The sequence below is a fragment of the Poecilia mexicana genome, unplaced genomic scaffold (genome assembly GCF_051168715.1).
Source record: "Poecilia mexicana isolate PSO_F unplaced genomic scaffold, ASM5116871v1 scaffold_10, whole genome shotgun sequence".
NCBI classification, from domain to species: domain Eukaryota; kingdom Metazoa; phylum Chordata; class Actinopteri; order Cyprinodontiformes; family Poeciliidae; genus Poecilia; species Poecilia mexicana.
Window position 1 is genome coordinate 15507914 of NW_028263379.1, and position 22071 is coordinate 15529984.

The window sequence follows — 22071 nt, forward strand, 5'->3', positions numbered from 1 at the left end:
ACAGCACCACCTCCTGTGGGAACAAGCTCATTTAGATTCTACATAAACACACACTGAGTACCCCTGCTTTCTTTCCCAGAAGATGGTTCCGTTCGACCTGAGCTTCAACAGCTGGTCATCCTCCCCAATTCTGCGGAAAAAACAATCTTAATAATTTGTCATATAATTTTCCCAAATCCATTATGGGGTTATTCCTGGCAGGCTGCTGCTCTTGGAGCTTTGTGATTGCTTGTTGTGGATCTCTTTTGTTCGTTGTGCATACACCGGCCACCCAGACGGTTCAGCTATAGAAAGTGAGTCATAAGCAGTGGGCCAAATGTCCTTGGACTTCTCGCTCTCAGGTTGCTTTCTTCAAAGAACATGACTCACCCTGCTTTCAGGTTCCTGTTCCTCTTTTTTTCAAGAAAGTTTCTCCTAGCTCTCAACGTTGGGTCGCTAACCTCCCTGGGGGTACCCGCAAAGAATTCAGTCTACACCAGGAAAGATCTCATCATCATTGTCCAGAGCTCTGATTTTGGTTCCTGTAATCTACCAGTTTCACTTCCAAAACTCCTTCACGAGTTTCTCCAAAGGTTTTCGGGTCGGTTTTACAGGATTCAGGTTTCTGATCCATATTTCAGAGTCCTTCTGTGTGTTTCTGCAGTCAGTGGGCCACTCTCCAGTGCTTCAATGTGGGTTCTCTCGGTCATTGGGCCAGCCTGATTGGGCTCACCTTGTTTCCATGTCATCAATTGGTTCTGATTTTTCTATGCTAGTTTCTTCTGTTGTTTGCACACTGAGTTTATATCATGGTCTCTGTGTTCCTAAGTTGACTTTGTGATCTTTCTTTATTAGATTATTTTATCGTTATGCTGCTTTTGACTTCACGTCTGCACTTTGATACTTCTCCTGCAGGACTACCCCTGAGTAAAGGAGGATGAATGTAAGTACATGTCACACTTTAATCTGTGGGGAAAAAAAAACATGCATTTTATTTCTTCCACTTTTTACAATTATGCACTACTTTGATATGGGCGTAATTTATAAAATCTCAATAAAATTTACGTTGATGCTTAAAACTCAGGCAGTATATGTACTTTTACAAGGCATGTTGCTAACAGAGTTTGATTTACTCCTCCAAAGTTGTTAAGGTTTTTGTTTTCATCCAGTTTCTGATACATAAAAATAACATATTTATAGACCAGTGCCTAAATTTTAATATAATGCTGCTATGGTTGAATGTGGCCACTCCATGCAAGGATATAAGCCATAAAATACCAGTTTTACTTCAACACCCCACAATTTTAGTTGTGTTTAAAACAAGATTTGCTATCATGCATAGTAATAAAGAAAAGTGTTTTGGCGACAGGATCTATTTTATTGTGTGTGCCGTAAACACAAACACACACTTATTGTAGTTAGCTTTATAACTTCCTCTGTTCCCACAATATTTCATGCCATTAATCTTCATCTGTGCCCATGATGGTGGGGAATAACGACATTAAAACATAAATGGGTCAGTGAAGCACGAGTTTTTTTTTCTTCTTCGCTACCTTTAAAAAGGCTTGAGATGCAGCGAGTCAGGTCGGAGTTGCATGATATATGATTACCGTAGCTCGTTTGTGTGACAGCCTGTATGTTTGGCCCCAGGTAATGAGTATATTTACACTTATGTCATTTTGCATTCTTTCGTCCTTTGGGAAAAGCAGTCCAACAGTATTCAGACTAAAGAACAGAGTTGTAGAAGTGCTTCCCAACCTGTATCCTCAGGATTCAGATGAATCCGACGCCTCTGATATGCAGTGAAGGGCCTTAACTGTTGGTCATTATGTTCTTCAGAGGCCTGACAATAACAACTCAACTTAGATCTGATCTTAAAGCGCATGCACTACTGCGCCTTTCCATCCTTTCTTCGTTTTTCAGGACAGCATCCCAGATCAGAGAAACACTGCGCTACAGGAAATTCAACGTAGAGAATTTTGTTTAGATATTTTGAGCCTAAACAAAACTGTTTACAAGACTTTCAAAAGCACATTTCATCAGGGCTCTTTTGGGGGCATGAGAAAAAGTTATTTCAGTCATGTCAAAGTCAGACAATAATACTTCTGCCTGAAGCATCTGTGCACTCATTGGTCAGGAGCTCATCTCCCATCTGGCCCCTATATGGCTGCCTGCAGCTCCTCTTCACCTGAGAAACCAAGCTCAACTCCTCAAACTGTGGGTGGGAAAAGATGAGACAACAGACAGGGAGTGTTCTCAAAGTGCCTGAGCAGTTTACTTTCACAAACTTTAGTGTTTCTGGGAACGTCACACAGAGGAGACCCCATGGCAAAGCCAGAACTCATTGGAGGTACTACATATCTTTTTCAGCCTGGGAACATCCTTGGACCCCTCGCAGAATGAGCTGCAGACTGTTGCTGTAGAAAGTGATTTCTAGGTTTCCCGTTCAGATCCATGATCTGTGTTATAGGTCTTGAAAAGGTGAAAGACTGTGGACATTTAGAAAAAAAGGTCCAGCTATAAAAATCAACAACATTTAGGCAAAAGTATGTAATCCACTTAAATAAAATATTAAACATGTTTTATTCATTTATTTATTCAATTCTTCTTCATATCAACAGTGTGGAATTAAGAGTCTGTGGGAGGATTGCTGTTTCTACTCTTGTACACCTGAATTGACTGGGATTTCTAATCTCTCTGCTACTTGTAAACATTTTTTTTTTCTTCTTCTGAATAACTCCTCACAACCTTTGACCCTCACACCTGAAGCCGTTCTGCAGACCAGTCACCTCTCCGTCGTAAGTCCAATTCTGTGAAATAAAGGAACAAAATTATGAGTTCTCAGTGGCTATTTGTCACAGGCAGCAACATGGTGTCAGATGGTATATCCAAGAGTGAACTTTGATTTTACCATTTGGAAACAGTGCAGGGGTGTTGGGTCAATATATAGCAAGTGGCAGATTTTATCCTCAGGGTGTTTCCATCTCCGCTCCCTCTGCTGGGGATGATATTATATGCTGTAATTCAGCTGCAGGAATAATTGACCTGTCAACGGGTTCGGGCCACCGGTCCCATCACTTGGCTGCAGCGACCCTGTTTCTGTAGATTGATACATCCTGTTTCCCCCTCAGAGGTCTAATAGTGTTTTAGCCAATCTACACTTACAGAATGATGAGCTGCTGCTAAACTAGTCCTCAACACAGAACTCATAAAAAAAAACAAAAAAAACAGGAGGGGATGCTGAACGCAGCCCACCTTCCCCTTGTTCAGGTTTTCTTTCAGGCTGATGCTCATATTCAGGACGTGGAGCAGCAGACTGTTACCAAGTCATCCAAAATCTAAACTCACATGACAACTGAGGGTCGGAAAATGTCTGAAACGGATGATGCCTGGGAACAATTTCCTTATCATACTAGTGCTTTCCTTTTAACCCTCTAGAACACATATGTCAGAGTCAAGGCCCGCGGGCCACATCCGGCCCGCGAGAAGGTTTTTTGCGGCCCCTGGGATGATCTTGATTTATTATTAGAACCGGCCCGCAGACCGCAGCAAGCCGGCACCCCGTCTGAAAAAAAGTATCTTCCTTATTTGAACTGTAAGTAGTTCTTTAAATGTTCTGTGAGATGATGTACTTACCCATGTATCCATAACAACCGGAACTTTCAATATCCACCAAGTTATTGCCGAAATATACCGTCTATTAAACGAGTGCCCCCCGGATTAATTACATTCTCTGCAGCTGCAGCTGCGAAGTTACCGTATTAACCCGATACTTGCTGGAAAGTGCAACGTCTCCCCTTTCAGAAACCGTTGGAATTTTTCCACTTAGCGCTACGTGTGGCGGAATTACGGTACTGCAAATTTAGATGTGTCGCCGGCGACACATCTAAATGCCTTGACTCTGACATATGTGGATTAATAGATTTTTGCACTTTATTTTATTGTATTTCAATCCAATTATATTTTAAAAATATTTCAGTTGTGTCTGTTGAAAATTAAAGATTACTGACAGAGCCATAAGAAAATATTGCTTTATTTATCTGATCATATTGGAATATATTTGTTAGGTTTTCAGTAGGTTCAATTAGGTTCACTAGACTATATGCGTCATTTAAAAAAATTTCAATGAACATTCGATCAGTCCGGCCCTCGGCTTGTAGCTACATTTTTTATTTGGCCCTCCATCCATTTGACTTTGACACCCCTGCTCTAGAAGGATCTTGATCAAAACTTAGAAAAGAATAGCAACACAAGAAGTAAGTTTATATATAGCTGTATTATATATTTTTTCAATTACAACAGACATATTTTCCTCACAGTTTTAAGCCTTAGTTACTGTAAATTTGTAGGCTGATTTTTTTTTTCCTATTCGACAAAGCAGGAGCACATTTCTAACAAAGATGATTGTTAGAAATAATCTTTTTAACACAAGATGATTTTTTTTTGTTAGAACAAAAGACATAAATGTCTTTTTTATGTCATTTATAAAAAAGACATTTATAAATTTCTTTTTTCCCACTGTAAAAATCTAACATTTTAGCAAGGCTGTGATGTTTGGCTGTGGAAATGTTTTGGTGTATCCCAGCTGCCACTGAGCCAAGGTAAGTGGAGAAGGTTAACACAAGGGTTCTTTTCTGTTACTCCTTTGCCCAAGTGGTTCTTTCAATTATTGATGAATGAGGGTTCTTGATGCAGTGCCATCTAAAGGGATTAGAAATCATGGGTGTCCATCTTAGGCGTGCTCTGAAATTCCTCCCGGTTGCTTGAATGATTTTATGATATTCTCCACGGTAGAGGGAGAAATATGCAAATTCCTTCCAATTTTGCTTTGAAGAACTTTGTTTTCCATCAGTCTTTTAAAATTCTCACACATATATGTTGTCAAATGTGACGTAATCTAAACAGCTTGGACCATCAGAGAAACTAACTCTCCACAGTGAAGCCTTTCTTTACATCTCCACAGAGAGGGCACCAAACAAGGCAGAATCCTGTTCAAAATAAACACTACTATACTTGACTGAATATTACTCACATGGCCAAGCCAAGGGCATTTTGAGAACAGACAAGAAAAAGATTGAGCGATACAGGAAGTATTTATTTATTTATTTTTTCTTTACGTAGCCAAGGTAAGACTGTCAAATTTGAGAACACCATACTAACTGCTCAGAGAGGTTGCAGCATGTTGCTGTGGGGCAGCTGCGTTCAATGAAGAGAATGGAACAAACAAGAAAAACTCTTTTCATATCTTCCTTTTTCAGCTAAAGGCTAAATTCACACCTCCCAATCTGGTTGACCGAACAAAGACTGGTAAATCAGTAATGTGTATCAGATCATGAGCAGAGAAAAAGAACAACACTGATGATTGTTAAAAAAAAAAAAAACTGTGCAGTGTTATCTGCAGCTTTCCCTATCTTGCACATTTATCGATCAGGTAATACGAGAAAACACTGCAAAGCTAATGCTTTGGAAAATAACTAGTTTTTTTTCCTAAGTGGACCGATGATTGGATATTCCTATCATATCTATACTTGTGTAAAATAGTTTGAGCTGATGAACACAGAACCTTCTAGCATCTGGAGATTGTTGGATGAACCAGACTTGTGCAGCGCCACAATTCAAGTAAACTCAAGTAAGATTTATCATCCCTAAGGGGCAACTTGTTGTGCACCTTGCTGATGTGTTGGCTGATTTTTTTATTTATTTATTTATTTTTATTGTGTCCAATAAAGTGCCCCCTTGCGTTACCTCATAGTTGAAAAAGTTAGTAATCATTCTATCTTTTTTTATTCAATAGAAGCTAATCATTATAAGTTCCATTTTTGGAAACTTTAATATTCAAATGTCTGACATATTATACTTCTCAGTGTTGTGGTATTTTGCAAATTGAACTAATTTTGGTCAATCTGACATTAAACAATAAAAGTTGGGCTTTTCTTCAGACAGTGAGGAAAGTGTATGCATCTTTTCTTGGAGTATGCTAATTTATGGTTTCAACTGGATTTCATTAAATAGTTTTAGTCCTGCTTGAGGACTAAACACTAGAAAATCCACATGAAATCTTGAGTTCTTCACCCAATTGTTTCTAAAAATATTGCAGTTAAATGTGGTATGATTAAAAAAAACTAACTTTCAGATAAATCACTAAAACGCTTCTTATAGTAACTATGGTAACATCAATTCAACATTTTAAGCCGAAAGATGACAGGTTTTTTTTTTTTTAATTAGTGTGACAACTATATCTTGTACATCTGATTACTTTCAGTACTCAAATAATTGTAGTCAAATGTGTAGTATTTAATGTAAATTATAAGTCTGATAATCTAATTACGACATTATTAGGAAGGCTTCTCCAGGGAACATGTTTTTCGCAATCATGGGAATCTCAGTCCTTCTCAGTGAAGCCAGCCTTCCTCCTGTCCTTCCATCTTGTTACGGAACAGCAAAACCAGCTGTGACTAACGAAGGAAACTTTTCACCTGAGTGCCGAGGATCAGCCATGTAGAGCGGGATATTACCAGGACAAACAAGATGGAGAATGATGCTCCAGCTGCTGCGTGACAGGCATGACCGAGAATGCAGAAGATCCAGATTTTACCTTTGACAAAGACACCCTGCTCCCATTTGTTTTCTCTGCATCAACGAATGGATTTAATTTGTGAGACAATATTAAGAAAAGTTTGTGGGAAAAGTTGTCAGACTCTGAAGTGCCGGTGGGGTTCTTCCTTTACCTATACACTTTAGTTGTTTCTTTCTTTAAGCTGTCAGTCAGAGAAGAGCTGGAGGTCTTTTTCTTTGATTTGTATCCAACTCAAACAGCATCTCTCCATGCAACCAAGTGCGTCTCGTGGGAAACGAGCGCCCTCCTGGCCCATGAAAAAGCAGCCTGAATCAACATTCACAGGACACATGGAATCAGATTCCAGACGCTCCATACTCCCTGTCTGACTCCCCTGCAGGTGTTTACATCCAGGCTGCAGATTAAAGTTGTACTGAGTTGTTTTTGTTTTTTTGTTTTTTTCACCCCCAAACTCTATACATCACCGTACACATCACCAGATTGTCACTGGTGTGCTTTTTTTTTTTTTAATATAGCTATTCTAACATTGTTTTTGCACAAGAGAAAATCCCAAACAAGATGTGTAAATAAAGTGTAATTAGATTTTTGAACTATTGGGTTGATATTAGCAGACATCAGGTTTTTCTAGACCCTACTTTGCAATAATACAAACAGCTACAAGAGATTCTTCCCATAGTTGTTTGTACTGTCTCTGAAGAACCTTGGATAAATATGAGTGATAATATTTATCTTCCCTTTGGGATCAATAAAGTATTTTCGGGTTGAATTTGAATTGAATTGAGCTGAATTGTGCCACTCGGCTCATCACAATCTCACCACGAGTCATTGTGCGGAAGACAAAACCAATCTAGCCAATTGATCAGGAAATCAGATTTCTGTACTGTACTGCTGTAAACATGGACCCACTGTTTGCCAGAACAATATGCCAGTGAATGATGAGCTGTGTCACTGATAGCAGTGGCGCTGATAAATAACAAACTCCAAAACAATCTCCTCACAGTCACAGCATACAGAGTGAGAAAAAACAACCTTCAAATCGTCATGAAAAGTTTCTGAGCAGAAATTAGACTTCAGAGAGAAACATTATAATTAACTAAATACTCCAAGGCCATAAAAATCCATTCTCAGCCTCAGCAAAAATAATTGCACTATTATTTTCAGCCATAATTAAGTAGCTAAGGCTTCTTACAAGTGTAAAAAAATTTAATCCGTTTTCTAAATCCTATATAATTTAATGTGGGAGAAATCAAATAAATAAGTGGCTCTGGCTCTTCTGTGACAGCGGTTGATATGGGTGATTAGGTGAGCAGGGCGTGAAGAAGCCCATTAGGATTGTATGGTGTCATCACAGCAGCTCCGGGGTGGCGTCCCTAATCCACTCCTCGACCCACAAACGCTCGCCACTTTCCCTCCAACGGCTGCAGCGGCGGCGGCGGCGGCACCGCAAAGACGAGCGGCCGCTGATTGATTCTTATCCCGCTAAGAAGACGGGAGGCAGATAAATGCCGAGGTAATGAGAGGCAATTATGAGGCATGAAAGGCTTTAATATGGAGTAAAAGTGTCCTCGTGTCGCCTATGTTACAGCAAGAGCTGAAAAGCGGAGAGTTTTCAGGATTATCAGGTCCACGTTGAACAGGTCAGGTCCCGTAAATCTATTTACTTTTAAAACGCTCAGCTGCATCAAACACGAGATACACAAACACATGGGAAGCTTCACATGACATACATGTGCTGTGTGTTTCAGGTAGGGACAGTTCAACCAGTTCTCCAGTGAGCGACCACATTTTCTGGATACGTTGGGTCTCAACATATGAAATAAGAAGCTCAAAAAAAGTTTTGATGGCAGAAAATGGTGACAGCAAAATTTTAGTGTTAGACTGTAGATCAGTGGTTCTCCATTCCAGTCCTTGAGGAATGGTGTCCTGTAGTTTCTAGATATATCTCTGCTTCAACACCTGAGCTAATAACAATGAGGTTATTAGAAGGAATCTGGAGAACTTCACTGCAACTGACGAATGAATTCAGCCCGTGTTGGACAAGGGACACATCTAAAAGGTGCAGGACACCGTCCCTGGAGGCCTGGATTTGGCGACCTCCGTTATAGATGGATCCAAAACTTTGGGGAATTCTTCATAATAATTCACTCTTTAAAAAAACAGCTACAGTGATAGCATAGAAAAACCTAAGGGGACTAATTATAAAAGTTTTATGTCTGAAAAACCCAACATAACTGTGCAGCATAAATGCAACAAAAACATGGAATAGTTTTATTTTATCTCTGGTTGAGGGTATTTCCAGTTTCTGTAATGTTGACAGGCACAGAAGGAATTTCTTACAAAACTGTTTAATATGGTAAAAGATAAAACCAAAATTTTTTTATTTAATACTAGACGCTAAAAATAATGTTCTCTATGAAAAAACAAAAAACAAACAAACAAAAAAAAACAACTGGCTCAACATTTTCTTTCTATAGACGATCTTGTCCAAAGAGGAAAACCTCTCTCCTGTTTGGGTTTAAAGGTTTTCTGATTGTTATATTTTTTAGTGTTGAAGCCTCACGCTAACATAATTTAAAAAAAATAAAAATCTAACAGAGGTAATGAGATGTCAAAAACAAATGAAACCATCTTTCTTTTGACATCTCAGCAGATCAGATTCTGTTACTTGTGATCCTGTTTCCTTATTTATACCTTGGACCATGAGTCCACAAATTAATGCCTGGCATTATAACCTATAGTAGACTACTGTATTAAATTACCTGCATGAAAAATTTGCTTGGATCTGATTGATTCAAGAAACCTTTTCATCTGTGTGCAGTTATGCAAAGCATATCAAGACCTTAAGATTCTGATTGATGTGATCTTGCATTAGTTAAAGATCTATGTATTTTGTCAGCAATTAATCAAACAAGTAACATAGATTTGTACAGCTATTTTTTTTTTATGCAGTGGGCATTTTCATGAGAACTCAAGAGTCTAAGCTGATTTTAATATTTATTGTTTTAGAAGCAATAGCAGTTTTTTCCTTCCTCCAGGTTCCTACTTCTTAACATAAAGGTGGGAAAGCACACATTTTAGTTGATGCACACATTTTTAATATTCACGCAGCAGCCACTACTAAACTGAAATTCTTAACCTATGTGATCCACAAGAAAATCTGACTTAAAATGTACTTTCCACAGTGAACAAATAACAACATAGCTGGGCTTTACTGCTGTGCTGCCATACTCCAATGACATAAATCAGTCTGAGACCCGGAAAGGGATGTAAGGGCATCATATGATACATGATAGATGTCTAAACTTATAAATCCAGAGATGAGTGAGAAACCCACCCTCCACCGTTTGCATGTTTGATTTGTGAGGGCCAGTAAAAGCAAACATCCACCATGAGATATTAAATGTTAAGAGAAGAAGAAGCAGACACAGCAAAATCCTGTAAACGGTGGGCCTGGTCTACTTCCTAGGGGAAAAATAATCAAGAGCACCATGTTATAGGCATGAACGCTAAGCCACCAGTATGTTTTGTAGAAAGTGCTCTATAAGAAGGACATAATGCAAAGTTAATGGCAGCATGTAACTACAAACGTGGTGAGTAAGTCCATACTAGATGTTTGGAACATGAAGTGGTTTGATTAAAGCCATTCTTTCTGGTTCAGTAAGTTATCCCTCCTCGGGTTTGAATGGCAGCACTGATTAATGTATTCATCTCCTGAGAGTAGTTTCCTTCTTGAAATGCTGGGATAAATCTGTGAGCTGGACTGCCTGCAGTCAAGTCGTTGGAATGTACATAATCAGTTTCTTACTGTTGTCCTGTTCCCTTAGGATGTCAACCCCTTGAGTTCTTCATATGAAAAAAAAAAAAAAAACTAAAATAAAGTCATAAAAAGAATTCTTAACATGAGCTCGTCAAAACGGCGCCAGAAACCTTAAAAGCACTTTTGATCAGACAGTTAAAAGTTTGATCAGAAGTGTGCGTCGTCAGATCAGCCGGAGATGAGAGAATAACGAAATGTTTTGATCCGGTAAATTGAATAAAGGTGGATAATACATAAAGGCACTGTTATTGCATAAAGAATGAAAGAGAAATCTAAATATCTCTTCCCAACTCAGAAACTCAGAATGTTTCTTTTTCTGCTGCCTCTTCCAGGTGTAAGCCTGGAATGTGACTAAATGGATTAATGTGGCTCTCTCTTTGAGGTACAACACATCTTTGAGAAGACAGAAGGAGCTGAAACGGGGACTTTAATTGGCACATCCAACTGTTTTTGTTCTGGATATGCAGTCAAGCTTGATAGAGTAGAAACTGCCTGACATGATGATCCGTTGATGTAAGCCGGCAGCAGTCGGACTGGGAGCTAGGTCCATTACTGCTCCAGCTTTCTCCGCTCAGTATGGAGACAAACCGCTGCTGTCAGCTGAAAAACCAAAAGACAAAAAAAGGAAAGAAAGAGGAGGAAAAAAAAAAAAAACTCAACGATATCAATCTCTGCAACCCTCACTGAGTTTATGGTCTTCACTCCTCGTAGATAAAGCTTTTAATGGTCTCACTGTGCAGCCCGCATCTGAAAAAGATGTTTGGTCAGCAACGACTCATCTTCAACTCACCGCTGGCTAAAGCCACATTTAACATCAATGAAGCATTTGTTTCTATGCTCCTTTAACTTCTCTTAGAGACATAAGTTCCAGTCGTTGGCAGTCAAAGGTCTCATCCCTCTGGGATAAACGCATCTTTTCAACGAAAAGATGCATTTAAAAAACAATAATATATTTTTTTCCTTTGTGACTTTTCTGATTTCAGAAGGCAAATAAAGGATAAACAGTTAAGAGCTTCTGTTTAAATACAGAAGAAAAGATAAATGGCTAGATGTGTGCCGATCGATCGGTCACCGATCATAATCGGGCCGATTTTCGTGAAAAAGTGCATGATCGGTGATCGGCGATCATTGTCTCTTTTACTGATACCGATCACCTGCTTCTCATTTCGCAGCCTGCTTGTGCAGCTGGTCTCCTCTTTCCTTCACTCTGCGCAAGCGCGCAACAACAAATCCTAAGCGATGTGGAACTATAACGCACTGAGTGAATGGGGAAGTTTGCGTGTTGTGGGGAAAATTGAAGCAGGTCAAAAATGCATCAACACAACGAAGCTAATACAACATAAAAACAATGCTATACTTGACGGAGTTTGGCTACATCGAGGCTCACTGCAGTAAAAAAGACATACGGAGGATCAGATAGCAGGTAAAGCAGCGCACAGCTACAAACACCCACCCGGATTAGCATGACGGTCAGAAAGCTAAACAAATAACCCGCAAAATGATTTAAGTCTTCGAGCTGCGATGTAAGACGCTGGTTCTGCTCTCGCTGTTGAACCGCTGCTACGCTACAGGTAGTAATATTTCACAGACGGAGCGCCGCTTCTGCTCCACCTGGTAGTGACTCTCACACCGAACCTCTGCTTAAAGCTGCAGCATCTAACCTAAAAAAAAATAAATTTTACATACGTATTAAAACTTTCGCTGTCCTAACATGAGACAGATAATCTCTAAAAAAATAATCGATCTCCTCCCTGATCTGCATAATTACTCCGCTCAGTCAGAAACAGCCACTCAGAGCTAGCAGTAATCAGCTAGCCGCCATGCTATCAGGAAGTTTTCATTCAGTAACTCTGGATTGTTTATTGTAATGGATCCTGTTTTTGCCTTTGAATGTTAAGTTTTATACTTGAACTTTTTGGCAATGTTGAGAGGTTTTATTTTGGCTCTTTGCATTATTTAGCCTCTTCAGAGACTTCATATGTTTTCAGTCTGTTAAAGATAGTATATCAATAACAGTACAATTTGCACAATGCCTGTTTTGTTTAGTTTTCTTCTTGGAAAAAGTTATTAAAAACAAGTTTTTGTCTAAATTAAGGTGAATTCATGGTTCCTTTTTCCACATAATGTAACCGGTAGTGTTTATGATAAAAAATAAATAAATAATAATTATGTGATCGGTATCGGTGATCGGTATCGGTGTATCGGCCCTCATGGGTGATCGGTATCGGTATCGGCAGGAAAAAAACCTGATCGGCACATCCCTATAAATGGCTGCAGATAATCAGAGGATGGCCATCACATTTAGTCATAACTACTAGAAAGAGTGTGTATAAACATCAGACTAGAACATTTTTCCCCCTGCAATAACCCAGGAAAAAACTTATTACAGAATATGTTCATGGGCTTTATTCCCAAAGCAATCTTCTCTTGGGAGCTCAGGCAGAACCTCAAAACTGAGACATATAAGCAGAAATCGAACTGGAATCAGAAATATGACTTTGATCTTTGTAATAAAAAAACTGTTTAGCGATACCAGACACTCAAGACATCAGTGTAGACATGAAACATATCAAAGCGACTACTGAAGAAGCCTTTTGGAGTTTAGCTGTACACTAAGCAGAGCACAAAAAGGGTGTTTCTCTTTGTTGTTTCATACATACTTTTAAGAAGAGGTGAAGTGTCAAATGGCATAGTAAAATTTATTTTATGTTATGTTTGATACAGCATCTTTATAAGAACTGAAGGTAAAATAGTTACTTGACTGCTATAGATTGGCACTATACACAATACTGCCCCTTTAGTTACTTAACATACTTGTTACACTGTATATATTGTTAGATTTTAAAACTATAAAACCAAACCATTTAACATTTTTTTATTAATTATGATACAGCAATCTATTATTTCTCAAAGCAGATCATTTTAATACATAGTGTTCCTATATAAAATAGCTTTAATAATGGATTTGCAGTGGCCTCTATAGATGTGCCGTCTGAAATTGCAGGACTATGAAAAACTTGGGTTCTTGACTTCAAATGAAGAAACTGCTGATGGATGGAGACATATTACACAATGAGAACAACTCTGAAAGTCTGCAGTCAGACCATATAGTCAACCAAATGTGTTGTTTGTGAGCATAAAGCTTCTTTGGAAAGAAGATGTTTGCTTCCTCCTTTTTGAATATTTTTTTCTGTTTGAGATTCAGCAGAGAAGGAAAAAAAAAAAACTTTCAAGTCTAGATAAAACATTTTTCCTGATAGAAATTGTTGGTTGAAAAAAGTCTAATTTATTCAACATTCTACTTTAATCACCACATTGGGTGTCGACAACTGTCAAAGTTTTAAAAACTTTGTGTTCTCTCTAAGGAAAGAGACACGAGTCGGCTGATTCCACTTCACATCAGGCCGATGGTACAAGTCAGGCAAGAACCAGTCCCAGGCCGGAAAAGGCCCCGATTTAACATTTAGATCTTAGTTACATTAGTCAGACGATGTCAAATGAGATAAACATATTCTGTTAGTTTCACAGTTATTTCCTGCCCTAAATAAATTCATACATAGCACAGTCCACGGTATGACATAAGTGGTGGGTGTTCTAAATGGATACTCTACTGATACACTTAATTATCATTATATGGGCACTGTTCAGAACAATATGCATTGGGGGAGCCATCTTCTCTCTTTGCCCAGTGGTGTGTGGGGGCAGAGACAGATAACCCGGACAGTTATTTGCTGAAGTCCTGTCCGATCTGACCCAAATAGTCGTATTTATCTAAACCATTGAGTCATAGCTGATTTTCCACATATACCTATCCTCCTTAAAATGACGCTTAAAGAACTGTTCGTACAAAGGTATCAGGGCCGCCCTTCTCTAAGACTTCTTTTTTTAAATCTTAACAGCTTACAGCTCAACATTGTCTTGCTGCTAAGTCCTTTCTCTCTGTGATGCTGCACCTTCTACACGCTCAGATAATTACTGTATCCTCATAACAGTCTGGAAATAAAACAAATGTTTGCTCCCTTTCAAACCAAATCATTTCAGTGGCACATAAACAGCAGTTCAATGACAGTATTGAGACAGTGACTGATCCCTAAATGAAATAAATAACGGTCAAATCGTTGTGAGATTTGTGGGCCATGCCAACAGGAACAATGATCAGGCATTCAGTCATGTGAAAGTTGATCCAAATGTAGTTATTACTCAGTTAAAACTCAAACAGCAAAAACCAGGACAGGAACAGGTAAATACAAGCAGCATGGAAACATAATTAACACAATGAGCAGATGTGCTGTTCACATATTCAGGACAGGCGTGAGATAAAGACAAAGGGTGAAGACAGAAAAAACAAATATGAGCCTTCTGAGTGGAAATATGTAAATCCCAGCAAACTGCATTCTGTGTTATTTTTACAGATAAAAATGTGTGGTCTTTCTGTAAAAAACAAAAAAAAAAGTGAATTTCAATGTAAAATCAGTTTGGCTTCAGGGTTTTTGTGATATTTCTCTTTTTAGCCCATGAACAGCCTGAGGCAGAAATCACAAGCTAATTTTAGTAGGATGTACATTTGAGCTAAACAGCATTAGAAAACATGTTAGGTTATATTGAAAACTGATAATAAAAAAAAAATTAAAAACAACAGTTAAAAAGAGTTGGGACCGTAAAGGCAAATGTTGTAAATTAAGGCAGTTTAAAACCCACATTTTGTCAACCTCTGCTCATTAATTACTCCACTGCCAAGATGAGAAAGAAGTTCTTTGTTCCCACAGCAGAAACCACAGTTTGTGTCCTGCAGCTGAAAAACACTGGGTGTAAACTAATTTAGCTAGTTTCTCTCTCTCTCTGTGGTTAAACTTTTCTGTGATGCTCTTTGAAAATTCGCTCTGGCTTGAACTTTGCAAATAAACTTAAAAATCTCATATCCTACTTTTTTCCTTTTCCTGGAATGAGAAGCCATTTTCTCCCCATGTGTTTGGGAAATGATACAAGCAAAAATGATCGGGTGTCAGAAAACTGATTCAACAGAGGAAGAACAACAACTGAGCCTTTCACTGGGAACAAAAGGGAGAGAAATTGAGAGATGCAGCTGGGTGTTTTTGCTTCATTTTTTTTTTCCCTTTTTTGTTTTTCTGCTTTATATGTTTTCATCTTCTGCTTATCCAGACTCAAGGTGATAAACACGGGAATAAAAACCTGGCTTTGTATATTTTCATATCCTGTTTTGAAGCGACGGAGCGCCTTTTCAGTGAGCGCTCGCAGAGCAGAGACAAGGGCACATCACACAATAATCAAGCTGCTGAGAGTTGATGTGACATCACACTAATGGCTAAAAAGCATCCGCCATTGAAAACTGGAATTTTAATAAGCTCCTAATAGAGTTTGAAATGAAAAAAGGTGAGAACTTTTCAAGGTTCCTCTAATTTCAGATGGGTGCCTTGATCGTCAAACTGCAAATTAAAGAGGTAATTAAAAGCAGCGGATAAAAAGTTAGCTCTGATGCTGTCAAAGACAAGCAACCCTGAGGATCTGTGACTAAGCAACACAGAAATAGTCAATTATACACAGACCTTTGCATCTGTCTTACCTGTCATGTTGGTTTCTGGACAACATGACAGAACAGTTTTAGTTCTGAAATAAGATGAAAACAAACTCCTTATAATACTTCTATGGAAGCACCTGCGCCAATTGTTTCCACTTCCAGTCCTCGCTAAATGTGCATGATCTTTGCTCTCTCCAAAACTCTAAGATCGTATTCTACATCTGTAGCACCTTTTTACATCTCTGCACTCAGCTATTGCCAGTGAGGTTAGAGGTTCCCCAATCTGTCAGAGATCAGAACTGGGTTGAATCACTGATTGCCAGGTCAAATACTGCAACAAATCATTCAGAATGTATTGTCGTATTTATTAAATCAATCACAACTAAGCACTCTCGATATGTTTGGCACCGACAAGTCAAGTCACAGTGTGTAATTTGATACTTTTTTTTTTTAATTTACAAGTTTACAGTCATAAGCTTCGATGCAAGAATATAAATATTTCACAAATACTTTTTTACAATCTGCAACACAGGATCTTTTATCATATATAATTGGTTAAAGGTTAACTACCATTACAAACATTTTAGAAGATATTTAACATCCCAGCTGCATCTTTCAAATGATACAGAAATAAATTATCCCTTTGTTGTCTTGCAAATACTTACAGAAGCATGGCAAAAAGTATCTAAGGATAGATTTTTAGAGGATTCCTTTTTCACAAGAAATACAACAGCTGAAGACCATATATTGAATATGTCTGTGTTTGGTGGGCGCTAAAGCACCAGCTCGAGCTGCAGTCCATGTCTGGCTCTTGATCGGATTCTAAAAGCCTCATCTGTAGCTTGCTCACCTTCAACTACAACACATTTTCCTCTTAATCAACTTTAGTTTAGATACGGCACATTCAGAACATTATTTTTCTGTGTAATCAATTTATATCTTAAAACGAGTTTCACTTTTTCAGGCGAAATAGACCAACTTATCAACGGTGGTCTCATTTATCGAGCACCTGTACAACACATTTTAAGAATCAGATTTTACTGCATGGACACCATTTAGATAAATGAACAGATTTCACTTGCGGGGGAGACGACTCAATGAACAACTCTAAGAGAGAGAACACACCTAAATCTGTTAATGATGCATGCAGCAAAATTCTCCACTTTCTATGCTGTTCGCGTCTTTCCATTAGGACTCCACCCATGCTACTGTCAAGCAATCTCAACCAGGTGAACGTAGTTGCCAGGAGTCATTTTGAAAATGCCCCTTGGTAACAGAACATATTAACAAAAGATGGAGAGACAGACAGTTCATTTCCCAGCACCCAGCTGAGCAGCAGCGTTCGGTCTTCCAGCTCCCCTCACATCATTTTATGGCACTCGACTCGACAGGGAGCAGAAAGCCTTAGAGCTAAACTGTACCTACTGCTGGATGAATTTCCAGCTCTGATAATATTACATTTCCTTTGTGCAGAGAAGGAAATCAGTATTCTAACCCAAAGCAAAAATATGATTAATTGCTCCCTTCTCAAGCCCAGGCGCAAGGGTAATAAGCTCGCCAGGAGGAGTTACTCTTTTCATGCAATTCAGCGTAGCTCGTGTATGTGCAAATACAGTTTTTTAATGCATGCACTACTTAGAAATATCCACAGAAAATTGAATTTGGATAGTTACACGTGTGAATACCACACCCGCATCAGATGAGTCTAAATGAGAGCAGAGAGAGAGAAAGGAAAGTCTGCACCTCTTTGATACTCCGAACAAATAGCAGGACTGAAAGCTCCCGTTTTCTCTCTTGCTTTTAATGCGCCGTCTCAAATGCCAAAGCCGTGGAATCTTTTCATTAGTTCCTGGCTCAGACACTCGCTAAAATAAATGCTCCCTTTTCATTGTAAAGGCTGTTAAATTTTACAGAGATTTCCAGGTGTTTTCACAGATGGAAGGAAGAGCAGTGCGGAGAGATGCTGTAAAAAAAAAAAAAATGCTGAGGCAGAGAGGTAGAACAGTGTAGCGTTTTTTGTTTTTTTTTAAATCGTGTTTTCAGAAAATAGTCAGCATATCATTGAGCTGGGCTGTCAGTTTGTTCAGTGCTGATGATGAGCCTCAAGGCCTCCTGAAGTGAGATTACACTGAACATAATTGTTGCTACTGTGATTTCTAAGAAGCATCATCTACAGTATACACGCCGTGAGTCGTAGTGTCAGGTGCGACACACGATTCACTGCAGGTGAAGAAATTCTAACTTCTTCTAGCAGGAATTCCAGGCCAGGAATTTGTTGGAAGTTCCTGTAAAAAAGGCATGTTTGGTTTGGGAATTGACTTAAGTAAAACAGGCCAATTCAGTCAGAACTGAAATGAAACAAAAAGTAAACAAGAACCAAAAACCACATTTTATGGGAATGGGTCATGATTATACACAGTAAAATTAATTTTGACCTTATAGTCTAGCATTTTCATTATATCTCATTACTATGAATAATCACATATTACAATAACATTATAACATGACATAAATTATACCATGTTATAACATTATTTTCCAATTTCCAGTCTTGATTCTTCCATGCACGTCTAAGAAATCATTGAATCTCCTTTGGCAGCCATTCAGGGGTGAACATGCGGTTGCTCAAACAACGCGCAGCCTTCCCAGATCGCATTCCCCTCCCTGTCTTCCCCACTTTGCTTGTGGCAGCATCTACTAGCAAACATCTGGTGGAACTGCGTCTGCTGAGCTTCTCATGTGAGCTACTTCTCAGTCCAGTGCTCCTACGAATGGTTGTAAACAGGAGCAGTGCTGTGATGATGTGATGAAGGGGGAGTGTTGGAAAGAATAGGAGCTTCTTAAAGAGACAGAAGCCACTTTAAAGGTTTCAAATTGTTGTTTTTTTAAGTTATTTTCACAAATATAGTGCTTTATTAACAACTGATGGTAGCACAGTTACTTGATTGTGGAAGTACGTGCCCAGAAAATACATGACACCAATCAGTTGTCCAAAAACAAAAAGGTATTTTTTTCCCCAATTTGTCTACATACTGAAAGAACAGTGAATTTAATAAAATCATGTAAGTAAAAACTATAGTTTCTTTGTTCAAGTGACACACTCTATAAACAGTCAGATGCTGGTAAAAAGCTTTTAATGATGTGAAAATAAAAACATCCTAAAGCAGCAGTCTGTGCGCGGACAGTGAAGGCCAGTTAACCAAAGAGTATAAAATGGGTGCGCAGGTTTACACCCTGTAATGATTCTCACCATGATAAATAACATCCAGCACATCTAAAGCCCTGACAACGGTGTGCATAATTAATTTAAACTTACCAAATCCAAGGTTAAAAAAAAGTGTGAAAAAAGTCTACTTTTTACACATTTAATGAAAATATATATTTTGTATATAGAAGATTGTTTTTCCATTTATTTAATCTATTAAATTACCAACATATGCATAATGAGACACATATTCATTTGGAGTACTTTCTTGCAGACTTAATAGCTGAGCGAAAGTGAGCTTTATTTTTTGTTTGACTGGAACTTATTTTAAATAACTTAATGATTTGTTTTGTGGGATTCACACGCACCAATGTGCAAGTGCCCAAACAAGTGCATTTTTTTTTTCTGGTAGCCCAAGAAGAGATGGTTTTAGATGAAACAGTGAAGAATTATTACAAATTTGACTACGACGTAATATTTTTCATACAAAGCCTTTCATTTGGTTGAAAAGAAGGGCTGTGTTCGTCTTTCTGTGTACATAGCGATGGTAAAAATGGGCAAACGGTCACTACGGTGAAAAAGCTGCCACAGCTGGTTGTTTAAGGTTTACCAGGTAAACCAGCGAGGACAGGTTTGATGAAAAGAAAGAAAAGCCATATTGGATGAGGAATCATATTTTACTGTTTTGGGTTTGAACCCATATTTTAAACTCTTGCCAATCCACATATTCATAAATTATTTCTTTCTGCTTGTGTGAGAGAGATATGAGCTGGAAGCTTCTGGATATCAGCCATCAAGCCGGCGCTCTTGCAAGGCTGGATTATTCACACATTCGACCTCCAACCCTGAACAACAACAAACAGCTCAGTGCTCGCCGCTCGCTCTGCTCGCTGTTCGGCAGATTGGACGATTACGGGTCGTGACATCAGCGGTTTGGCGCTAACGTTCATCTCGCATCTCCTCTGAGGTCAGAAATAGACTCCATCGTCTCAGTAATTCCTCCCATATAGAGAATATTTGACATTTCCCTCTCACCAACACTCTTTTCTTTTGAAAGATTTTTTATTTTTTTATTACCCTCTGCTGAGTGCAGAGTGACAGTGAAAGTAATACCAGAAAGAAAACAACCACAAGGATAAAGCTGAAGGTTCCTTTGTGTTGGCTGTGAAGGACCCTCTTATCTTTGTTCATACCTAATGAATGCAGGGCCCTTTGCAACATGACTGGTTTGTTTCATAGAAAAATATTTTCATGAGTTCAGAGACCTTTTCTTCAGATGCTTTGAGTCTTCAGTTTAGTGCACACCGGTAGAAAGAGAACAGTAAAGATTCTCATCAAAATGTCTGACCAAAGTAGACTTGTTCTTCTTTATGACCTGAAACTCCCTAATATCTTCTTGTACATACAATCAGAAGTTTCTAAGCACTCGTCAGCGGCACAAATGCCATATGAACTTGGGGCTTTTTGAACCAATCCTTTTCAGTGTTCATTGATTATACAACATTAAACTGCAAGAATCTGGTGTGGAAGTTCTCTAATTGACACTAGTGATGAGAACAGCCGTTTAGTTCAGTGTACTGAATCCAGGGGTGAGTTGATCATCTGGAGGTTCCTGAACCACTGGTCTGTTCTAAACACAGTGGACCAACACCAGCAGAGAGCAATGTGCCCCAAACCATCACTGACTGTGGAAACTTCACACTGACCAATGTGGATTCTGTGCCTTTCTCTCCATCTTTCTCCTGATCTTGGATCCTTGATTTCCAAAGGAAATGCAGAGTTTACTTCTATCTGTAAAGAGGACTCTGAACCTGTCCGGTTCCTTTTCTCTCAGCTCAGGTAAGACGCCTCTGATGTCTCTGGTCAAGCCTGTATTCATCTGTTTGTGGTGGCTCTCCTGCAATGGATTTTGCTTGACAATCTTCTCAAGGTTCTCCCTGTTGCTGGTGCACTTTTTCTAACTACACTTCTTTCTTCCACTCAATTTTCTGTCAATATTCCTGGAAACAGAATGGTATGTGGCTTACCCTCATAGTGAAGGGTGTGGATGACTGGCTTCTGGACATCCATCAAGTCAGCACTCTTCCCTATGATTGACAGGAGGAATTGATGCTTTATTTTTTTTTAAACAATTCAGTACATATTTCTGTTAACAGTTTACTGGTAGCTCTTTCTATTTTGTGTTATTTTCTAAATGTTTACTATCCACTGCTCTGAACGTAACCTAGAAACCAGCATATACATTTACCTGTTAATCTTTGCAAGCTTTACAATATCATGAATTCAAACTTGTATATCAAGTTTGTGTAGAATATATTATATTATGTATATATTATACAGGATGCGTGAAAAGAAAGAGCAACAGTAATAACTTGTGTAATTGTCTGATCCTGGAAAAAGAATGGCTCAAATAAACAATTAAATAAATAAATGACATCTGATTTGAACTAAAGTAAAGTTCAAAGGCAGAGAAGGAAACAGAATAAAAGTGAAGTATAATGAAGAGTAGGTGTTGCAAGATGCTTAGGCTTAAAATCCAAGAAAGAATCAAGATGTATGATGAGGCTGAACTTTTCTGACTTAACAAATTATGCATCTTATATTTATTCATGCATACCTAAATGTATGTATCCTTTTTTTATGTATCTTTGTTGTTGTTCCATTTAGTAATCGTGACTTAATGTCAGGGATTGATCCCGGAGCACAAGTCACCAAAGGTCTTTCGGCAAGCTCTGATGCTGATGATGCTGAGATCTGAAACATATCCAAGCATGCAGGAAGATCCAAAGTAAAGCGAAAGCATAACAGCAGTTCATTCACAAAGTGAGAGAATACAAGCTTTGAGTGTGGGAAGCAGAGGTTAAGCAGGATTTTCCCTCCGTCTGCTCTACACAGCGTGCAGAAACACAAACTCCAACACAACGACGAGGAGCAGAGATCAAAGCCTGGAAATGTTT

General features: G+C 38.6%; 1 long non-coding RNA gene across 2 annotated transcripts; it reads right to left on the bottom strand.

Annotated features, from left to right (window-relative positions):
- Nucleotides 1-2230: 2230 nt before the first annotated feature.
- Nucleotides 2231-21203, bottom strand: LOC106933058 (uncharacterized). Of its 2 annotated transcripts, XR_001421403.2 has the most exons (3): nt 21142-21203; nt 2891-2977; nt 2231-2789 (listed from the first exon to the last, which is right to left on the bottom strand). It is a non-coding gene; the product is annotated as an uncharacterized LOC106933058 (long non-coding RNA). The 2 variants fall into 2 exon arrangements; XR_015764364.1 differs by lacking the exon at nt 21142-21203 and having other exon boundaries at nt 2891-3794.
- Nucleotides 21204-22071: the final 868 nt, after the last annotated feature.